The sequence below is a fragment of the Octopus sinensis genome, linkage group LG4, assembly GCF_006345805.1.
Source record: "Octopus sinensis linkage group LG4, ASM634580v1, whole genome shotgun sequence".
Lineage (NCBI taxonomy): Eukaryota > Metazoa > Mollusca > Cephalopoda > Octopoda > Octopodidae > Octopus > Octopus sinensis.
Genome location: NC_043000.1, coordinates 140,308,524 through 140,327,472, shown reverse-complemented (window position 1 = coordinate 140,327,472; position 18,949 = coordinate 140,308,524). Strand labels below are relative to the sequence as shown.

Below are 18,949 nucleotides of genomic sequence, written 5' to 3'. Positions count from 1 at the left end.
TGTGGTATGGAATTCACAAAGCTTCATCATTCAGTACAGTATGTATATGGACAAGGGTGGTGGCTGTGTTAGTGGGTGTAATAACATGTGATCTGGACAGGAAATGTTCAAACGCATTTTAGTTTTGTAAAGTATAAAGGCTTAAAATCCTTAAATCCTTAAAAATGTTTTAGCCCGAAGGCCGCGGCCATGCTGGGGCACCACCGCTGAATGAGCTACACTAGTTTGTGAATCCACCTCTGATACGTGGCACTTGATCAACAAGGGAGTTCGATGCTGCTGCCCGCATCCGTGTCTCCTGTCGTGAGGTAGGTTCATCTGGGACTCCCAACAAGAAGCGATCCAGTTTAGTTTTAAAGAAACCCACATCCACACCGTGTAAGTCTCTCAGGCATTTAGGGAGGATGTTAAAGAGCTGTGGTCCTCTGAAAAGATTTTTTACCAGTGTGTGTATGTGTGTGTGTGTGTAGTTGTGTGTGTGTGTGTGGTTGTGTGTGTGTACATGTCTGTGTGCATGCACGCATGAGTATACTCTTTTACTCTTTTACTTGTTTCAGTCATTTGACTGCGGCCATGCTGGAGCACCGCCTTTAATCGAGCAACTCGACCCCGGGACTTATTCTTTTGTAAGCTCAGTACTTATTCTATCGGTCTCTTTTGCCGAACCGCTAAGTAACGGGGACATAAACACACCAGCATCGGTTGTCAAGCAATGCTAGGGGGACAAACACAGACACACAAACACACACACGCATATATATATATACATATATACGATGGGCTTCTTTCAGTTTTCGTCTACCAAATTCACTCACAAGGCTTTGGTCGGCCCGGGGCTATAGTAGAAGATACTTGCCCAAGGTGCTACGCAGTGGGACTGAACCTGGAACCATGTGGTTGGTAAACAAGCTACTTACCACACAGCCACTCCTGCGCCTATAACAAAAGGTAATGCTTACAGCACCTAGGTTTCCCAAGCGGTCACTCATCTAAGTACTAACTAGGCTCGATGTTGCTTAACTTCGGTGATCGGACGAGAACCGGTGCTTTCAACGTGATATGGCTGTATGCACAACATGAATGCAGAAGTAGACAAAATATAAGACAATGTTTGCAAAATACAAAATCTTTCCACTATTTCTGACTGTTCGACCGATGGAAAAGAATCCTGCACATGATTTAAATATTTTGCAATAAACGTTAACACAATTTGTGATTAGACAGCAATGATGAATGAGATACAAAAGAAAGTTCAGTTGGTGACAAGCTGAAAGCATCATCATTGTTTTGAGCCACTCTTAATAACAAAACTTTTGTTGAATTACTTACATGATCCCAAATAATTTGGCAGAGCAGTGTAAAGCATTTTGTAGGTGATATTATATAAGGCAGAATTTGGTATGTCAGTGTTTACCACAAGCATCAAAACTTTATAGAAGCCAACACGTTTTAGCAGTACTCAACATTCAAACCCTGTCAGTTCTGTAATGAGAAAGGTTACAGCATATCAGTTTCAATATTTAGTGGTTAAAATCATAATCAGGTAATCATAACCTATATTTCAGCCAATTGCTGTTGTGGTGTCAAGATTAATAGAAAATTTAATGTAGTTTCACACCAAATCTTCACTATTAAATTGAGATGTGTGAGAAGTACAACACAGAGGATGGCAAAGGATTCGAGAAGACTCATAGAGTTTTCTTCCCACACATCTCATAGAGGTTATCTGATCAGCTGATAGATATGCTGCTTTAGCCTAATATAAAAGGTCTTGCTTCTTTTACCAAGAAGGAAGACATAACATTTTCCCCTCTCACCAATCACAAATACATAACATTATCTCCTCTCTCTCCAAGCACAAACACCAAAATTTTTCTCCTCTCACTCACTAACACAGGCATTCAGTTTAACAGTTTTTGTAATGTAACAAATGTAATATCAGCCTGGAAATAACCATGTTATCAAAATCTAAATATAGTGGTTAGCTTTATTTGGGGACAGCATGCAGTCAAAATCAAACAATCCAGCTCCTATCTAAGCAGTTATACAATGTGGTGAAAAAAAAACGTGAGCTTCCAGGCTGAAAGTGACATCTAAGCCAATCTACGTGATTGCTGGCTGGTTTACATTACCATTAGTATCTTAAATGTGGAGGCACAATGGCCCAGTGGTTAGGGCAGCGGACTCGCGGTCATAGGATCGCGGTTTCGATTCCCAGACCGGGCGTTGTGAGTGTTTATTGAGCGAAAACACCTAAAGCTCCACGAGGCTCCGGCAGGGGATGGTAGTGATCCCTGCTGTACTCTTTCACCACAACTTTCTCTCACTCTTACTTCCTGTTTCTGTTTGTACCTGTATTTCAAAGGGCCGGCCTTGTCACTCTCTGTGTCATGCTGAATATCCCCGAGAACTACGTTAAGGGTACACATGTCTGTGGAGTGCTCAGCCACTTACACGTTAATTTCATGAGCAGGCTGTTCCGTTGATTCGGATTAACCGGAACCCTCATCGTCGTAACCGACGGAGTGCTTCCACTCCACAGTATCTTAAATAAGGGAAAGAAATGTAGAAGTGGGTGCTTTATCAGGCAATGAAATACAAAAATTTTTTAGTATCAATAGGCTAATGCTGGCCTGTGATAAATGAAATGCATATGATAAATGATATATGAAATGCTGTGGCAGTGGCACGTAAAAAGCACCATCCAAATATGGCCGATGCCAGTGCCGCCTTAACTGGTCTCCATGCCGGTGGCACATAAAAAGCACCAACCGATTGTGGCCATTGCCAGCCTCACCGGGTACCTGTGCCGGTGGCACATAAAAAGCACCAACCGATTGTGGCCATTGCCAGCCTCACCGGGTACCTGTGCCGGTGGCACATAAAAAGCACCAACCGATTGTGGCCATTGCCAGCCTCACCGGGTACCTGTGCCGGTGGCACATAAAAAGCACCAACCGATTGTGGCCATTGCCAGCCTCACCGGGTACCTGTGCCGGTGGCACATAAAAAGCACTCACTACACTCACGGAGGGGTTGGCATTAGGAAGGGCATCCAGCTGTAGAAACCCTGCCAGATCATACTGAAGCCTGGTCGAACCATCCAACCCATGCTAGCATGGAGCTGGTCGAACCGTCCAACCCATGTTAGCATGAAAAACGGACGTTAAACAATGATGATGATGATGATGATATAAGTGGCAGAGGTCTTTAGTGATCTCCAAATAATGTAGCTGAAGTGCTTTTCAGAAGGAATCATCACATTTCAAATTACTATCTTCGATTTATTTCATTATCATAGAAACACTTTCTTGTATAGATAGCAAGCTTAGATAGATTTCATCTTACATGTATTGTCTCAAGAGGTTAACATATACATTCAGAACCTGCAGAGTAGATCAGGAACCACAAAGTAGTTCCTTATACCTGTCCCACCAAGTAGAATTACAGGAGAAAACTCACGCTAGTTGTTAGGAATAAATTTGGCATAAATGCACCTTTAGTTTATAGACCATTCAGTTAGATTGTGGGTGATATATATGGATTGGCAGCAACAGTGACTTGCAGGGTATTAACAGCTGTTCCTCTTTTGGCAAGCATAAGATAATCCATCCTTGTTGCTGATGGATACTACAGGTTGGTGGAGTATGTGAAGTTTCTCATAGAGACGGAGTTGACAGTTGCAAATTCAAGTGAAGTAAGGTTGGCTCCAATCAATAATACTCTATTTGATGTTGCTGATGTCGTTCTGGTGATTACAAAGTCTCCAGATCAAGTGAGACAGAGAGGTGTAGTTTTTCCCTTTCTCTCCTCCAGAAGTCGTGTATGTACTGTATATAACCTCCCTTAAAATCAGTGGCAGTCATGCCTGTATAGTGTCTTTTGATGCCATTGAAATGGGTCCTCCAGGTGGGCAGTTGGTAGGATTTCAACAGTTACAGGTTGGTCACTGTATTTGATGCTGTGTTGGTGTGTGTATGCTTTTTGTAATGTGTGACATTTGAAGCAATGTTGTTTAAGCAGGGGTATGGAACTTAACATTGTAGTGATTGAAGAGGTTTTCATATGAATGGTTACTAGGGAAATTTTTAAAATTAACATCAGAAAGCTTTGTAGCTTTGTTAGTTGCATCTACAAATTTGCATGAAAGATTGAACAAGATTAACTTTCTCTTTCTGACTCCTATTGGGCTCAGGGGTTGGAAAGGGGCGTCCTCCATATGTACTAACTTATAGGCAAATCCACTCTTTACTAATGCTTCATTATAGTTGGCTGGCCTTATTAAAGATCTTTCTTTTCCTGACAGTTTAACAATTCTTCTGATTATGCATGTGACTAGGTTTCTAATTACAGCTAACATAGACGTATTTAGTTACCTCACCAAGCTTTCTGTAAGTGTAGTATTAGCCTGTATTCATGTCTAGGGTTATATCCAACAAGTCAACCATCGTAAAATTGGTGGTAACTGTTAAAGGTAAGCTGAGTTCTTTGAAGATCTTTATTAGATCCTTCCTGAAATTATTGATGGCATGGCTGTTCATATAGCTTGAGATTGTACATAATAGCACACATGCACACATGTGAACACATATGTGTTATAATATTTATAATTTATATTATAATAATAAATATTTAGGCCTTAATTTGAATGAAATATATAACTCAGAAACATATTTGCCACTTTCTAAATGACTGTTACCAATTCCTCAACTGAGAACTTATTCTTTCTCTTTGTCTGTCTGTCTCCCTCTTAATTATTTTGCATTCTTAAATCCATTTTTGTGGTTTTTATTCGTATTTAAAAATCGTATATTTTGAAAATATTGCAGTTATCATCATAATCTTTTATTCAAATATACAAGTCTGAATAGGTGTAGACCTTTAACTCATTTATCTTCTTTTGAAGTAGGAGAATGTTATTTGAAGGAAATTTGCTTAACATTTCTAGCTTGCTAAGGGACTGCATATCATCATCATCATCATTTAACGTCCGTTTTCTGCGCTTGCATGGGTTGGACGGTTTGACCGGGGTCTGGGAAGCCAGGGGCTGCACCAGGCTCCAGTCTGATCTGGCAGTGTTTCTACAGCTGGATGCCCTTCCTAATGCCAACCACTCCGTGAGTGTAGTGGGTGCTTTTTATGTGCCACCAACACAAGTACCAGACGAGGCTGGCGATTTCACTTGAGAGAGTTCTCGGTCGAGTGCACGAGTTAAAAGAGTTATGCGGCTAGTTGATTGCTTTCTATGTGCCACCGGCACAGATGCCAGGCGAGGCTGGCAACGGCCACGATCGGATGGTGTTTGTTACGTGCCACCAGCACGGAGGCCAGTCGATGTGGAGCTGGCTATGGCCACATTCGGATGGTTCTCTTATGTGCACTGGTACGACAACTACAAATTCCATTGATGTTGATCATGCTAAAATCTATCATCAGAAGATGAAATAAGTCTATGAATAAAATTATGAATGAATAAACTGATTGTACTTTTAAAGTGTTTATTATATGGGACAGTATAACAAAAGATTCTATTTTTCATATTTCTTGCTGTATGTATCACATTAGGTTCTATTCCTACCTGGTTGGTGTTATGGTCACTGTCATTTGATGATTTTTTATTCCTTTAGGCTCCCAATCTATTGGGACACTGATGTAGAATTTTCTTAGAAATTAAATGCATATTCACAGAGCCCAACGTATTTGGTTCTTCTTGGTTCCAAACACCTGCCATTGAATGAGAAGCCAGCCACACATTTGAAATGTCATTAAGACACATTTCCGTTTTCAATACATCCGTTTTCATTATTTTTCTATCTGAAAACCAACCACATCAATCTCACTAGTAGCCTGAGAGTGTTTGTGAAACCAATAGTTACAGCCACACCTTCTCAGAACGTCATATGAACACAGAAAAGGATGAAACAACTTGGAATAACCCATCTCTCCTTAATCCATAACCAAAGGAAGAATTCATTACTGCAATCAAATTAATCACTTGTCCTCTTGGTGTTTATTTCATTAAATTTTACTGCCACTTTGAATCATTTATTTGAGTGTGATTAGATTGGGCTATTTTCCGTTAAGTGTCTTTTTCACAATCACAACTGTTACAGATACTAAGACCCAAAACACTTAAGATCTGAACTATTTACCCAACTCAGTCAACACTAATTCTTAATACACGAGGCCAGGGAACAGAAGAAAGAAGAAGAAAGAAGAGATGCACCCAACACTAGAGCTGAAGACACCTCCGAAAGGTGGTGGGCCCACCACGTCAAAACAGTAGAGGAGTAAGGGCCAAAACCGGACGTGGTTCTTCCTGATGATAACTTGAGCTAACTGGATCCTATAAAGGTGGTGGTGTGGTAGCAGACCACAAAACAACGGTTGAAATTCCTTCCTAAGGAATTTAGCATCTTAAGATATAGCACCCCCACCCCCACCCCAACCTACCAAAAAGTTGATGGTGCACATTTTCATGTTGCCATTTACAATTAATCATTTCAAAACAGATTGACTGTCCATAGAAGGCCTAGAGATTTGGTATTATCTGTAATTTATTCTATGACTAAACAACATACTGTTAGCATATACCTCTTGGCTGGAAAAACTGATTTATGAGCATTAAATGTGTTTCTTACAGTGTGCTGCAATTGTTATTCAACAAGAACTTCAGAGACTAAGATAAACTGTAATATGTTTAATAGATGATCCTTCACGAAAACAAGGTCAGCAGAAATATTGCGTACTCAACGACTATAATTATGTATGAAGTGGATAATAAATTCATGAGCCAACCAAATACTATCTAATGATAGATTTAAAATTTATACGAACTGTTCAATGAAAGTCTCAATTTGGATTTCAGCATCAAGATAAGAAAGAATATTACTTCCTACCACTGGCAATCTTCAGATGAAATATAAGCAGGTTTCATCTCAGCTGGAAAGGTAAAGAAAAGAACATGTAGAAACACATACCCATACATTCATGCAGGTACATGTATGTGTGTTTGTATATGTGTTGATACACACACACATATATTTACATATATGTACATGTGTGTGTGAGGTGTGTGTGTGTGTTTGCATGTGTGTGTAAATTTTCAATAATTTCAAAGGTAGAAAAACAGAGAAGAAAGAAGAAATTTTTTTTTGTGGGGGGAATCCAAAAATATCAATTAATGTATACAGACGTAGGAGTGGCTGTGTGGTAAGTAGCTTGCTTACGAACCACATGGTTCCAGGTTCAGTCCTACTGCATGGCACCTTGGGCAAGTGTCTTCTACTATAGCCTCAGGCTGGCCAAAGCTTTGTGAGTGGATTTGGTAGACGGAAACTGAAAGAAGCCCGTCATATATATGTATATATATATGTGTATGTGTGTGTTTGTCCCCCCAACATCGCTTGACAACCGATGCTGGTGTGTTTACGTCCCCCATAACTTAGCGGTTCGGCAAAAAAAGATACCGATAAAATAAGCACTAGACTTACAAAGAATAAGTCCTGGGGTCGATTTGATCGACTAAAGGCGGTGCTCCAGCATGGCCACAGTCACATGACTGAAACAAGTAAAAGAGTAACAAGTAGAAATCAAAATATTTGAGTTCAAATCTACACAGATATTCACCTTAATTGTCTGTTGTGGGATTCCACTGTTCATACTTCTTTGCTGTATCACTGAATCACATTAGAAGCTATCCGAAGGGGACTCGAGACACTGCAGTGATTCAGACTCAGTGTTTATCCCTTCATTCAAAGCTATCCCAGATCAATTAATCTAAACGAGGATAGTGGCTCTTGTTTATAGAAACTAGCAAACAAATTATTTGTTAATGCATGCTGACATCTGTCAAACTGATACACCAATGAATTGTGTGTATTAAGAACACACCCTGGCCAAAGGAGACGTTGCTTGAAGATCAAATACAACAGTGATCTGCATAATCACACCTGGATTTGGCAGAACATATTAAGAATGAATAGACATATTATAGTTTAGATTCTTGGTGTTTAGTATACACTTAAACCTTTCGTTACCAACCCGGATGAAACCAGCTCTAGCTCTTTAGTATATATTTCTTTACTACCCACAAGGGGCTAAACACAGACGTGACAAACAAGGACAGACAAACGGATTAAGTCGATCACATCGACCCCAGTACGTAACTGGTACTTAATTCATCGACCCCGAAAGGATGAAAGGCAAAGTTGACCTCGGCGGAATTTGAACTCAGAACGTAATGGCAGACGAAATACGGCTACGCATTTCACCCGGCGTGCTAACGTTTCTGCCAGCTCTTTAGTATAAATGTCTTGTTTTCATAAGTTTTGAATTCAAATCTTCCACCAAATCTTAGTTAAAATTTATGTTTCTAACACTAGCTTAATGATAATGAAGTTATTTTACTAAATTCTTTGTTATATTTAAAATAATTGAAAGAAACACAGAGCATCTCAAAATAAATACAGTAATGAAAGTCTTAATGTATTGTTAACAGTTTGTTAGACTTTTGAAGGCTTCAGCTAATTATTTGTTTTCTAAATTCTATAAACAAGAGACACTGCTCTCATTTTGATTCATCACTTTGACTGAAGAGACACACAACGATGTCTCAAAATCACCTTACATCAATGGATCATCTGTGTTATAAGCACACATTGTCTAAAGGCTGGAGATGTTCTCTGAAGACAAAAGGCAGAAGTGACCAGCATATTCAAGTTTGTATCGGCCAGAACATTTTAAGCACAAATAAATATGTATTACAATGGAATATTGAAGAAAAAGGTGGATAAATAACACAAATATGCAGTACATAAGAAAAGCATCATCTAATGTCTGTTGAGGCCCAAATTAAAATGTTTGGTTTTATCTGATTTGTACATATCCCAGCCAAATTAATCTGTTTGGGGATTTCACTGCATCTGTAAATAAGATAAAAGGTATAAGGCGGCGAGCTGGCAGAAATGTTAGCATGCCAGGCGAAATGCGTAGCCGTATTTCGTCTGCCGTGACTTTCTGAGTTCAAATTCCGCCGAGGCCGACTTTGCCTTTCATCCTTTCGGGGTCGATAAATTAAGTACCAGTTACGCACTGGGGTCGATGTAATCGACTTAATCCGTTTGTCTGTCCTTGTTTGTCCCCTCTGTGTTTAGCCCCTTGTGGGTAGTAAAGAAATAGGTATACCAAAGTTCTCTATTTGTGATTGTCAGAAAAAGTAGCTATTCTGATAGATTTTGACCAAATTTCCAATTTTCGAATAACTATTTGTAGAGATACTGCAGAGATAATTATTTGTAGAGATTTATAGAGATGCTGTGTGGTAAGTAGCTTGCTTATTAACCACATGGTTCTGGGTTCAGTCCCACTGCGTGGCACCTTGGGCCGACTAAAGCTTTGTGAGTGGATTTGGTAGATGGAAACTGAAAGAAGCCCGTCGTATATATGTATATATATATATATATATATATATATATATATGCATGTGTGTGTATATGTTTGTGTATCTGTCACCCATCATTGCTTGACAACCGATGCTGATGTGTTTAGGTCTTCGTAACTTAGCAGTTCAGCAAAAGAGACCGATAGAGTAAGTACTAGGTATACTAAGAATAAGTGCCGGGGGTCAATTTGATTCGACTCTGAAGGCGGTGCTCCAGCATGGCCACAGTCAAATGACTGAAACAAGTAAAAGAATAAAAGAATAATACAAAAATAATCAGTCAGTTGAACCTGTGAAAATATATAGTTGTTTGACTATTTTTGACCGAAGTTTATGTGTAGTATGTGACAGAAAATATTGTATTAATGAAGTAAGACTGAAAAAAATTGAATCATAATAATACAATCCTTTCCTCCACCCACATCCTCACAAAATAATGGCTCAATTTATACAGATAATATTTTGAAGTCAAAATATATATTATAAAATTATAAATTTAAAGCTCTCAAATCTTTCCTGAACTCTTTGTGTACACAACCTCCACCCCCTCTCTCTCTCTCTTTATCACTCACTCTCTCACACGCCATCTCGTAGATATACATCTCAGTCAGTTTATGTATATATGTATCTATTACGTGTGTGTGTGTATACATATACACACACAAACACACACACACACACATATATACATAGCAGTGAGCTGGCAGAAACGTTCGCACGCCCGGCGAAATACGTAGCTGTATTTCGTCTGTCGTTACGTTCTGAGTTCAAATTCCTCCGAGGTCGACTTTGCCTTTCATCCTTTCGGGGTCGATAAATTAAGTACCAGTTACGCACTGGGGTCGATGTAATCGACTAAATCCCTTTGTCTGTCCTTGTTTGTCCCCTCTGTGTTTAGCCCCTTGTGGGTAGTAAAGAAATATATACATATAGGAACAAATGTAAGGATGAGACAGATATATTATATAATTTAATATATACATATGTATCTCTCTCTCTCTCTCTCTCTCTATATATATATATATACACATACATGTACACACATGTACACACATACATACATAGAGTCTGATTATCGATTAGCTGGTTGAGTACCCACGGCACTCTGCAAAGTGGTTGGTTTTAGGAAGGACATCCAGTAGTAGAAACGGTCAAAGCAGACATAGAATCTGGCAGAGCCCTCTAACTCATCTGTTCTTGTCAAACTGCCCAACCCATACCAGTGGGGATGAGGAGATGTTAAATGATGATGAGGAGAATGTGTGTGGATGAGTGGGTGGAGATGTTTGTGTTTGAGTGTGTGTGTGTGTGTATATGTGTGTGTATGTGTATCAAGATAAAATTTTAAAATAATCTTTTCTATTCTAGGCACAAGGCCCAAGATTTTTGGGGAGTGGGCCAGTCAATTAGATCGACCCCAGTGCGCAACTGGTACTTAATTTATCGACCCTGAAAGGATGAAAGGCAAAGTCGACCTCGGAGGAATTTGAACTCAGAACGTTAACACAGACAAAATACCTATTTCTTTACTACCCACAAGGGGATAAACACAGAGGGGACAAACAAGGACAGACAAACGGATTAAATTGATTACATCGACCCCAGTGCGTAACTGGTACTTATTTAATCGACCCCGAGAGGATGAAAGGCAAAGTCGACCTCGGTGGAATTTGAACTGAGAACGTTAAGACAGGTGTGGTAAGTAGCTTGTTTACCAACCACATGGTTCCGGGTTCAGTCCCACTGCATGGCACCTTGGGCAAGTATCTTCTACTATAGCCTCGGGCCGACCAAAGCCTTGTGAGTGGATTTAGTAAACGGAGACTGAAAGAAGCCCATCGTAAATATGTATATATATATATATATGTGTGTGTGTGTGTGCGTGTTTGTGTGTCTGTGTTTGTCCCCCTAGCATTGCTTGACAACCGATGCTGGAGTGCTTATGACCCCATTATTTAGCGGTTTCGGCAAAAGAGACTGATAGAATAAGTACTGGGCTTACAAAAGAATAAGTCCTGGGGTCGAGTTGCTCGATTAAAGGCGGTGCTCCAGCATGGCCGCAGTCAAATGACTGAAACAAGTAAAAGAGTAAAAGAGAGAGTAAGCTTTTCGCCCGGCGTGCTAACATTTGTGCCAGCTCACCGCCTTAAAATAATATCAGCACGTTACATAATTTAATTTTCAGGTAGTTGATTTTGTGCTGCTTTCCCAAAATGTATCTTAGAGATATATACTCTTTCTCTCTAATGTTGTGCTGTAAACTGACACCTATTGTAGTTAAACAGTACTTATAACTGTCTTTTATTATACTTATACTTGTATGTCTATGTATGTGTTTCTGTTTTCATATATATATATGTAAATGTGTATATTATATTATGTCTATTAAGATTAGTCTTTCATTTGGTAACTTTTGTTAGCAAGCTAAAATTCAGTTTTTGAAATTCTACTGGTTATTATTTCAATAAGTTGATCAGTGTAATTAATGCAAATATAGCGTCATTAGCATTGTTTCTTGGTGATTAAAAATGATATTGTTTTCTGCATCAATGCATAAGCTGTGAGTATATTTCTGACCTTATAGAGTAAAAAAAAACTAAATAACTAAATAAGCAAATAAACAGGAATTGAAAACCAAAATATAAGTAAAAGCTGTATAATGAATCAATAAATAAAAATTATAAATTTAAGGAGAGAGAAAGCATATAATACAATGAAACATGATAAAACGAAACCAACTACATAAAATGATCATGATGTTTCTGGTTGATGCAGAAAAGTTGCCAAAAGCAATAATCAATAAAAATTGGCTCTACTAGTTTTTTTATAAAATAGTTTGTAATCAGCATATGAGGTATATAGGCCATGATTGTAGAAAATATTTTAAAATAGAATAAAAAAAAAAAATAATAAAAGGTAACAAATAAAACATTAAAAGGTTATATTTTGTCTCCACAAAATAGTTGAATTTCAGAATGATAACTTACTGAAATGCTATGTAACTGGTTTATAAATCAAATGGTCTATAGATTATATTTTGGTATTAACATCACACTGTCTCTCAGATAAAATCTCTTATTTCACAATGTTCTACTTCTTGTTGGTTTATATAGATTTCACTGTAAACATTGACTCTTGTGCCTTATTCCATCTGTCGCTTGTTGTTGAAAACACTGCTATAAAATCTGTGTTATTGCTCTTGAAATCAATAAAGGTTTCTGCTGTGTGTGGCATACTTGGTAGGTTTTGTGAGCATCCTTTTCTGTGATCTGTGCCCATCAGTAATAATCTAGACAGAAATCAGTTTGACATAACATTTTGGTTAAAAAGAGACGATGAGCGATGGCTAGAAGAATATTGAGCTTTATTTGATAACCAGCTGATCTAGCAAGCGGGGCCTCATATCAGAGAGGGAGGCATTGATGCTGTCGAGAGGGAGGCCCTGAAATGGTGCTCATTCTCTCCTGATGACCCATACACTTGCTGGCTTCCGGTATGCGGAGTTTTTTACTGGTAGCACTTGCATGTGCAAGTTGTTTGCAAGACGTCATAGAACATTGGTCTTCTCAATCCCCATTCTTTGAATTCAGGTATATCACAAGACATAGCTATATCACCTTTCCTCTACTTTTCCAAGATTAATTACTTCACTGTTGCTTATTACTGCATACACACCTCTGTAGGTAAAACCAACAAGAATTCTAATTTGAATAATCAAGACATTGTACTGCATATATTAATTTCACATTTTGGCACAAGTCCATCAATTTTGGAGGATGAGTATGTCGACTCTATTGACCCCAGTGTTCAACTTGTATTTATTTGATCATCCCCGAAAGGTTAAGTTGATATCAGTGGAATTTGAACTCAGAAAGTGAGGATGGACAAAATACTGCTAAGTGCTTTGCCCTGCCAGCTTGCTGCCTTCTTGTGCTACATATATTGAAGCCAAAAAAAAAAAGTTTAAGAGTTCAGAAATTTTCAGTGTTGATTGAATGGCATGATGTCTTGAATTCTAAAACCTCAGCGACTATAATCTCTACATATTTGTGTGTTTGAATTCAAGGACTGAAATGATGTATGAAAAAGAATTGTTGCAAATTGTCATTGTATTAGAATCAGGTTAGTTAAAATATTAGTATAAGATCAGAAAGAAATTGTACACCTATCAAAGAATTGCTGTCTCCAGTAGAATGATACTGAATAATTTTTGATTTTGAATTTGTTTCTGCGAATATGTTTAGATTACAGTTAGTTTAGAACAAATAAATTTCCTTTCAGCTTGTATTCTAAATAGTATAATGTAAATATTTAGCCACACATTCAAGTCTCATGGGACTTGAATTTGCAGTTAGACCATTAATTTCTGATTCACTGGTACAAACATACACACACACACACACATACAAGTATATTTTAATACATATATGTGTGTAGACATATGCATATGTATGTAAATGTCTGTGTGTATACATATAGGGAGAATTAACAAAAACAACAAAAGACAAAGATAGATGGTGTAGACAACAGACAGATGTATAAGTATAATGCTCGAGAAGTGAAAAAGTCTTTAATGTTTCGAGCCTATGCTCTTCCACAAAAGGAATACAAAAAGAAACAAGGAAAGAAAATAAAGAATGTGTAGTGGCTAGTGATCTATCATGGCGATATATTGTGTATATATGTATATATATACATACATATATATATATATGTATATGTGTGTGTGATTGAGAGGAATGTGGTTGACAGGAAAAGGACCTGGGCTGAGCTTCGGAAAGCCGAGCCTCACCACATTAAATTCCTCATCCAGGCAGTGTACGATGTGCTTCCAAACCCATCGAACCTGCACACATGGGGCATAACAGAGACACCAGCATGCACGTTGTGTTCCAAGCAAAGAACTCTGGAACACATTCTCAGCAGCTGCACAGGGGCACTTGGAGACGGACAGTATTGCTGGAGGTATGACCAAATCTTAAGGCCATCGCTGAAGCCATCAGCACAGGACTTCTGTGGGTGAAGTGATTCTGACCCTCCAAGAAAACCATCACTTTTGTCAGAGCTGGGAAACAGCCAACCCCTGCCAGACATTGGCAGTCATTCTAACATCTGCAAGCGACTGGCAGCTACTGGTGAATCTTGATCGTCAGCTGAAGTTCCCTGGCTACATTGCGGTCACCACCAAGTGACAAGACATTGTCCTCGTGTCTGAGTCCACCAAGCAAGTGGCGTTGCTGGAGCTGACTGTCCCATGAGAAGATCACCTGGAAGAAGCTTTTGAGAGAAAGCTCTCCAAGTACACAGGTCTGGTCAGTGAATGCCAGCAGGCTGGTTGGAGAACAAGGTATCTCCCAGAGGAGGTTGGATGCAGGGGTTTTGCAGCCTGTTCTCTGACCAGAACCATGTCTCTCTCCCCAACAATAATAATCTGCATGATCTGTAGAAAAGGTGTAGGTAGATGCCCCTTGTGTGAGCTTTGCACACATGAAAGGTGCAGCAATATCAGAGGAAGATTAACAGGGAAACCAGCTTTCTATGTGGAAGATGCACAAGTACAATAAACACTGAAAAATGTACAGAAAATAGACTCCATTAACTGCCAGGGGGCAAGCTAGAGGTAGTAGATAGGTGACCAAGTTAGTAGTGGAGGTGGATGCTCCAAGAGTATAGCTGTGAGAATATGATTAGGCTGGGCAAAGTTCAAGAGCTCCTACCCTGCTGGGAACAAAGGGCCTCTCTCTCAGAATGTAAAGTAGATTGTATGATGTCTGCATGTGAACAGCTATGCTACATGGCAGTGAAACATAGGCTGTGGCAGCTGAGGACATGTGTAGGCTTGAAAGAGATGAAACCAGTATGCTTCACTGGATGTGCAATGCCAGTGTGCATGTTCGACACAGTGTAAGTATTTTGAAAGAAAAAATAGGCACAAGAGGCATTCAATGTCGTGTGTAAAAGAAACGGCTGTTCTGGTATGGTCATGTGATGTGTATGGACGAAACAGTTGTGTAAAGCGGTGCGGTGCCGATCTCTAACTGTAGAGGGAACCTGTGGTAGAGGTAGACCCAGGAAGACATGGGACAAAGTAGTGAAGCATGATCTTCGAACTTTGATCCTTACTGTGGCAGTGACAAATGACCGAAACCTTTGGCAATAAGCTGTGCTTGAGAAAACCTGTCAAGTCAAGGGAAATCGTAGTCTTGACTAATGTTGGTGTCATATAACTGGCACCAATGCCAGTGGCATGTAAAGAACACCATTGGCACATTGGGTCTCACGAAGGTAAAGTCTCTGAGTTCCTTTCAAGCATTGGGCCTCACAGAAGCAAAAGTGGCTGAGTTCCTTTCGAGTATTGGGCTTCATGGAGGCAAAGTTGCCAAGTTCCTTTCAAGCGTTGGGCAGCACAGAGGCAAAGTGACCAAGTTACTTTCGAATGTTGGGCCTCACAGAGGCAATTACTAAGACTTTTGGCATTATGTCATTCTTAAGAAGAAGATACCACAGTCATGGCAGATACCAGTGTCACACATATGGCACACATGCTGGTGACACGAAGAAACACCCATCCCATTACACTCTCAGAGTAGTTGACATTAGGAAGGGCATCCAGCCATAGAAAACCATACCAAATCAGACTGGAGTCTGGTGCAGCCTTCCAGCTTACCAGCCGCATTTAAACCATCGAACCCATGCCAGCATGGACAATGGACGATAAATGATGATGTTGATGATGATGATGATGAATAGCAAGCATTCTGCACAGTTCGTTGGATAGAGACGAAGTGCTAAAACACAATCCAAAAAAGAGTATTCACCAAAAAAAAGCTTATGGTGTCTGTTTGGTGGTCCAGCATTGGTGTCATTCACTACAGCTTCATGAGACCTGTTGAGTCAATTACAGCAGATGTGTACATGGATGAAATGATGAGTGAACTTGCAATTAAACAACCAAGATTGGTCAATAGAGACAGGCCAATTCTCTTGCAAGACAATGCTCAAATACATGTTGCACAAAGAATGCCACTCTAGTTACTGGAACTCTGTTACTTGGAAGTACTCTGTCATCCACCATATTCACCAGACCTTGTGCCAACTATCACATTTTCCAGATGTTAGACAACTTCTTGCAAGTACAAAAATTGAAATCTGAAGAAGATCCCAAAACAAACTTTCAGGATTTCATCAGCTCCTGCTTTCCAGAATTCTTTGCTGCTGGCCTAAATAAGATACCAATAAAATGGCAAAACTGTGTTGATAATTTAGGTGCATACTTTGATTAACTGCATTGCTTTTTGTTGAGATTAAGTGAAGCAAACTTTTAGTTCTAAATCAGACATTTCACTCTTCATGACCTGATATATGTGTGTTTTATTCATAATGTATATGTGTGTGTATATATATATATATATATTGTCAACGTCGTTGTCATCATCATCATCATCTTTTAGCATCCTTTTCTATGCTGGCATGGGTTGGACATATATGGATATCGATAGTGATATAAGCATATATATATATATATATATATATGCTTGTGTGTGTGTGTGTGTTATATATACACACACATGCACATACCTACACACACATATATGTATATATGCATTTGCATATACGCACATATATGACGCACTCTATAACGTGGGCAGTGTTGGGAGGGACTTGCAATCATAGAAACCAAATTAAAAATAATATGCTGTCACGCATAAAATATCTGAGCCACACCTCAGAGTATGTATGAACACTGTTGTGATTCGTTCACCTTACTCTATCATGTGGAGGCGCAATGGCCCAGTGGTTAGGGCAGCGGACTCGCAGTCGTAGGATCGCTGTTTCGATTCCCAGACCGGGCGTTGTGAGTGTTTATTGAACGAAAACACAGAAAGCTCCACGCGGCTCCGGCAGGGGATGGTGGTGATCCTGCTGTACTCTTTCACCACAACTTTCTCTCACTCTTACTTCCTGTTTCTGTTGTACCTGTATTTGTATTTCAAAGAGCCGGCCTTGTCACTCTCTGTGTCATGCTGAATATCCCCGAGAACTACGTTAAGGGTACACGTGTCTGTGGAGTGCTCAGCCACTTACACGTTAATTTCACGAGCAGGCTGTTCCGTTGATTCGGATCAACCGGAACCCTTGTCGTCGTAACCAACGGAGTGCTTCCAGTACTCTATCATGGAATTTTGATGTAAATGAGGATAATGAAACTTATATAGATTTGCATTAATGTGTGTGATATGAGCAAGTGAAGAATGTTTGCCATGGAAAAAGCAGTGCTTTTTTATTCATTTAATTCTAGCTCAATCAACTTTACTAAACATCAGCCAACAATTAGTGTGACTGTTAATAATTCAGGCTGTGAATGATAGATTTAGATTCCCCAGCTGACAAACTGGAACAGCACAGAAATGCATGTGTCCTTTAATCCAATGTTATCAATTACAGTCCCGAAAATATGCTCTTACATATGGCTAAGTGGATAATTTCTCCCAAGGCTACCTCCACAGTGAAGAGTCTTATCAAGTTTGAATAAACACAAACATGATAAATATGACTTTACAGGAATATTTTTTTCTTTCAGTGCTGCTTCCTGTGATATTATGTATATATGTGTGTGTATGTGCTTGGTATGTGTGAGAATATATATATATATATTATATATATATATATAAAAAAGGAAATGAAGAAAATGCTGACAAAATAATTTAAGGGAGAGTGTATTTAATTAGGTGGAAGTTCTTTCACCTAATTAAATACACTCTCCCTTACTTAAATTATTTTGTCAGCATTTTCTTCATTTCCTTTTTTTATATATCACAACTCGCGTTCCACATCTCCTCTTTTTAAATATATATATATATATATATATATATATATATATATATCATCATCGTTTAACGTCCGTTTTCCATGCTAGCATGGGTTGGATGGTTCGACCAGGATCTAGGAAACCAGAAGGCTGCACCAGGCTCCGGTCTGATCTGGCAGTGTTTCTACAGCTGGATGCCCTTCCTAATGCCAACCACTCCGTGAGTGTAGTGGGTCACATGAACAACAATGAAAATTATGAGAAAGATATAGTATATAATTTTTTTTTGTGCAGGGTTTCCTTGCGAGGACACTCTGTAAAGTGGTTGACATTAAGAAGGACATCAAGTGGTAGAAACCATGCCAAAATGAGCAACTGAGACTAGTGCTGCTCTCCCAGCCATGCCAGCTCCAATCGAACCATCTAGCTCATGTCATCTTGGAAGAGGAGACATTAAATGAAGACAATATAAATATATATATATATATATATAATATATATATATATATATATATATATACTTATATATACATATATATACATATATATATACATACACACACACACATATATATATACACACATACATACATACATATATATATGTGTGTGTGTGCATGCATACACACGCACACATACACACACACATCAGCAGAAATACTATAAAAGAAATACGTTACATCCAGACATAGAACTGA

General features: G+C 38.9%; 1 non-coding gene across 1 annotated transcript; it reads right to left on the bottom strand.

The window, feature by feature from the left end:
• Positions 1-952: 952 nt before the first annotated feature.
• On the bottom strand, positions 953-1,071 carry LOC115211219. The gene has a single exon (XR_003881540.1). It is a non-coding gene; the product is annotated as a 5S ribosomal RNA (ribosomal RNA).
• Positions 1,072-18,949: the final 17,878 nt, after the last annotated feature.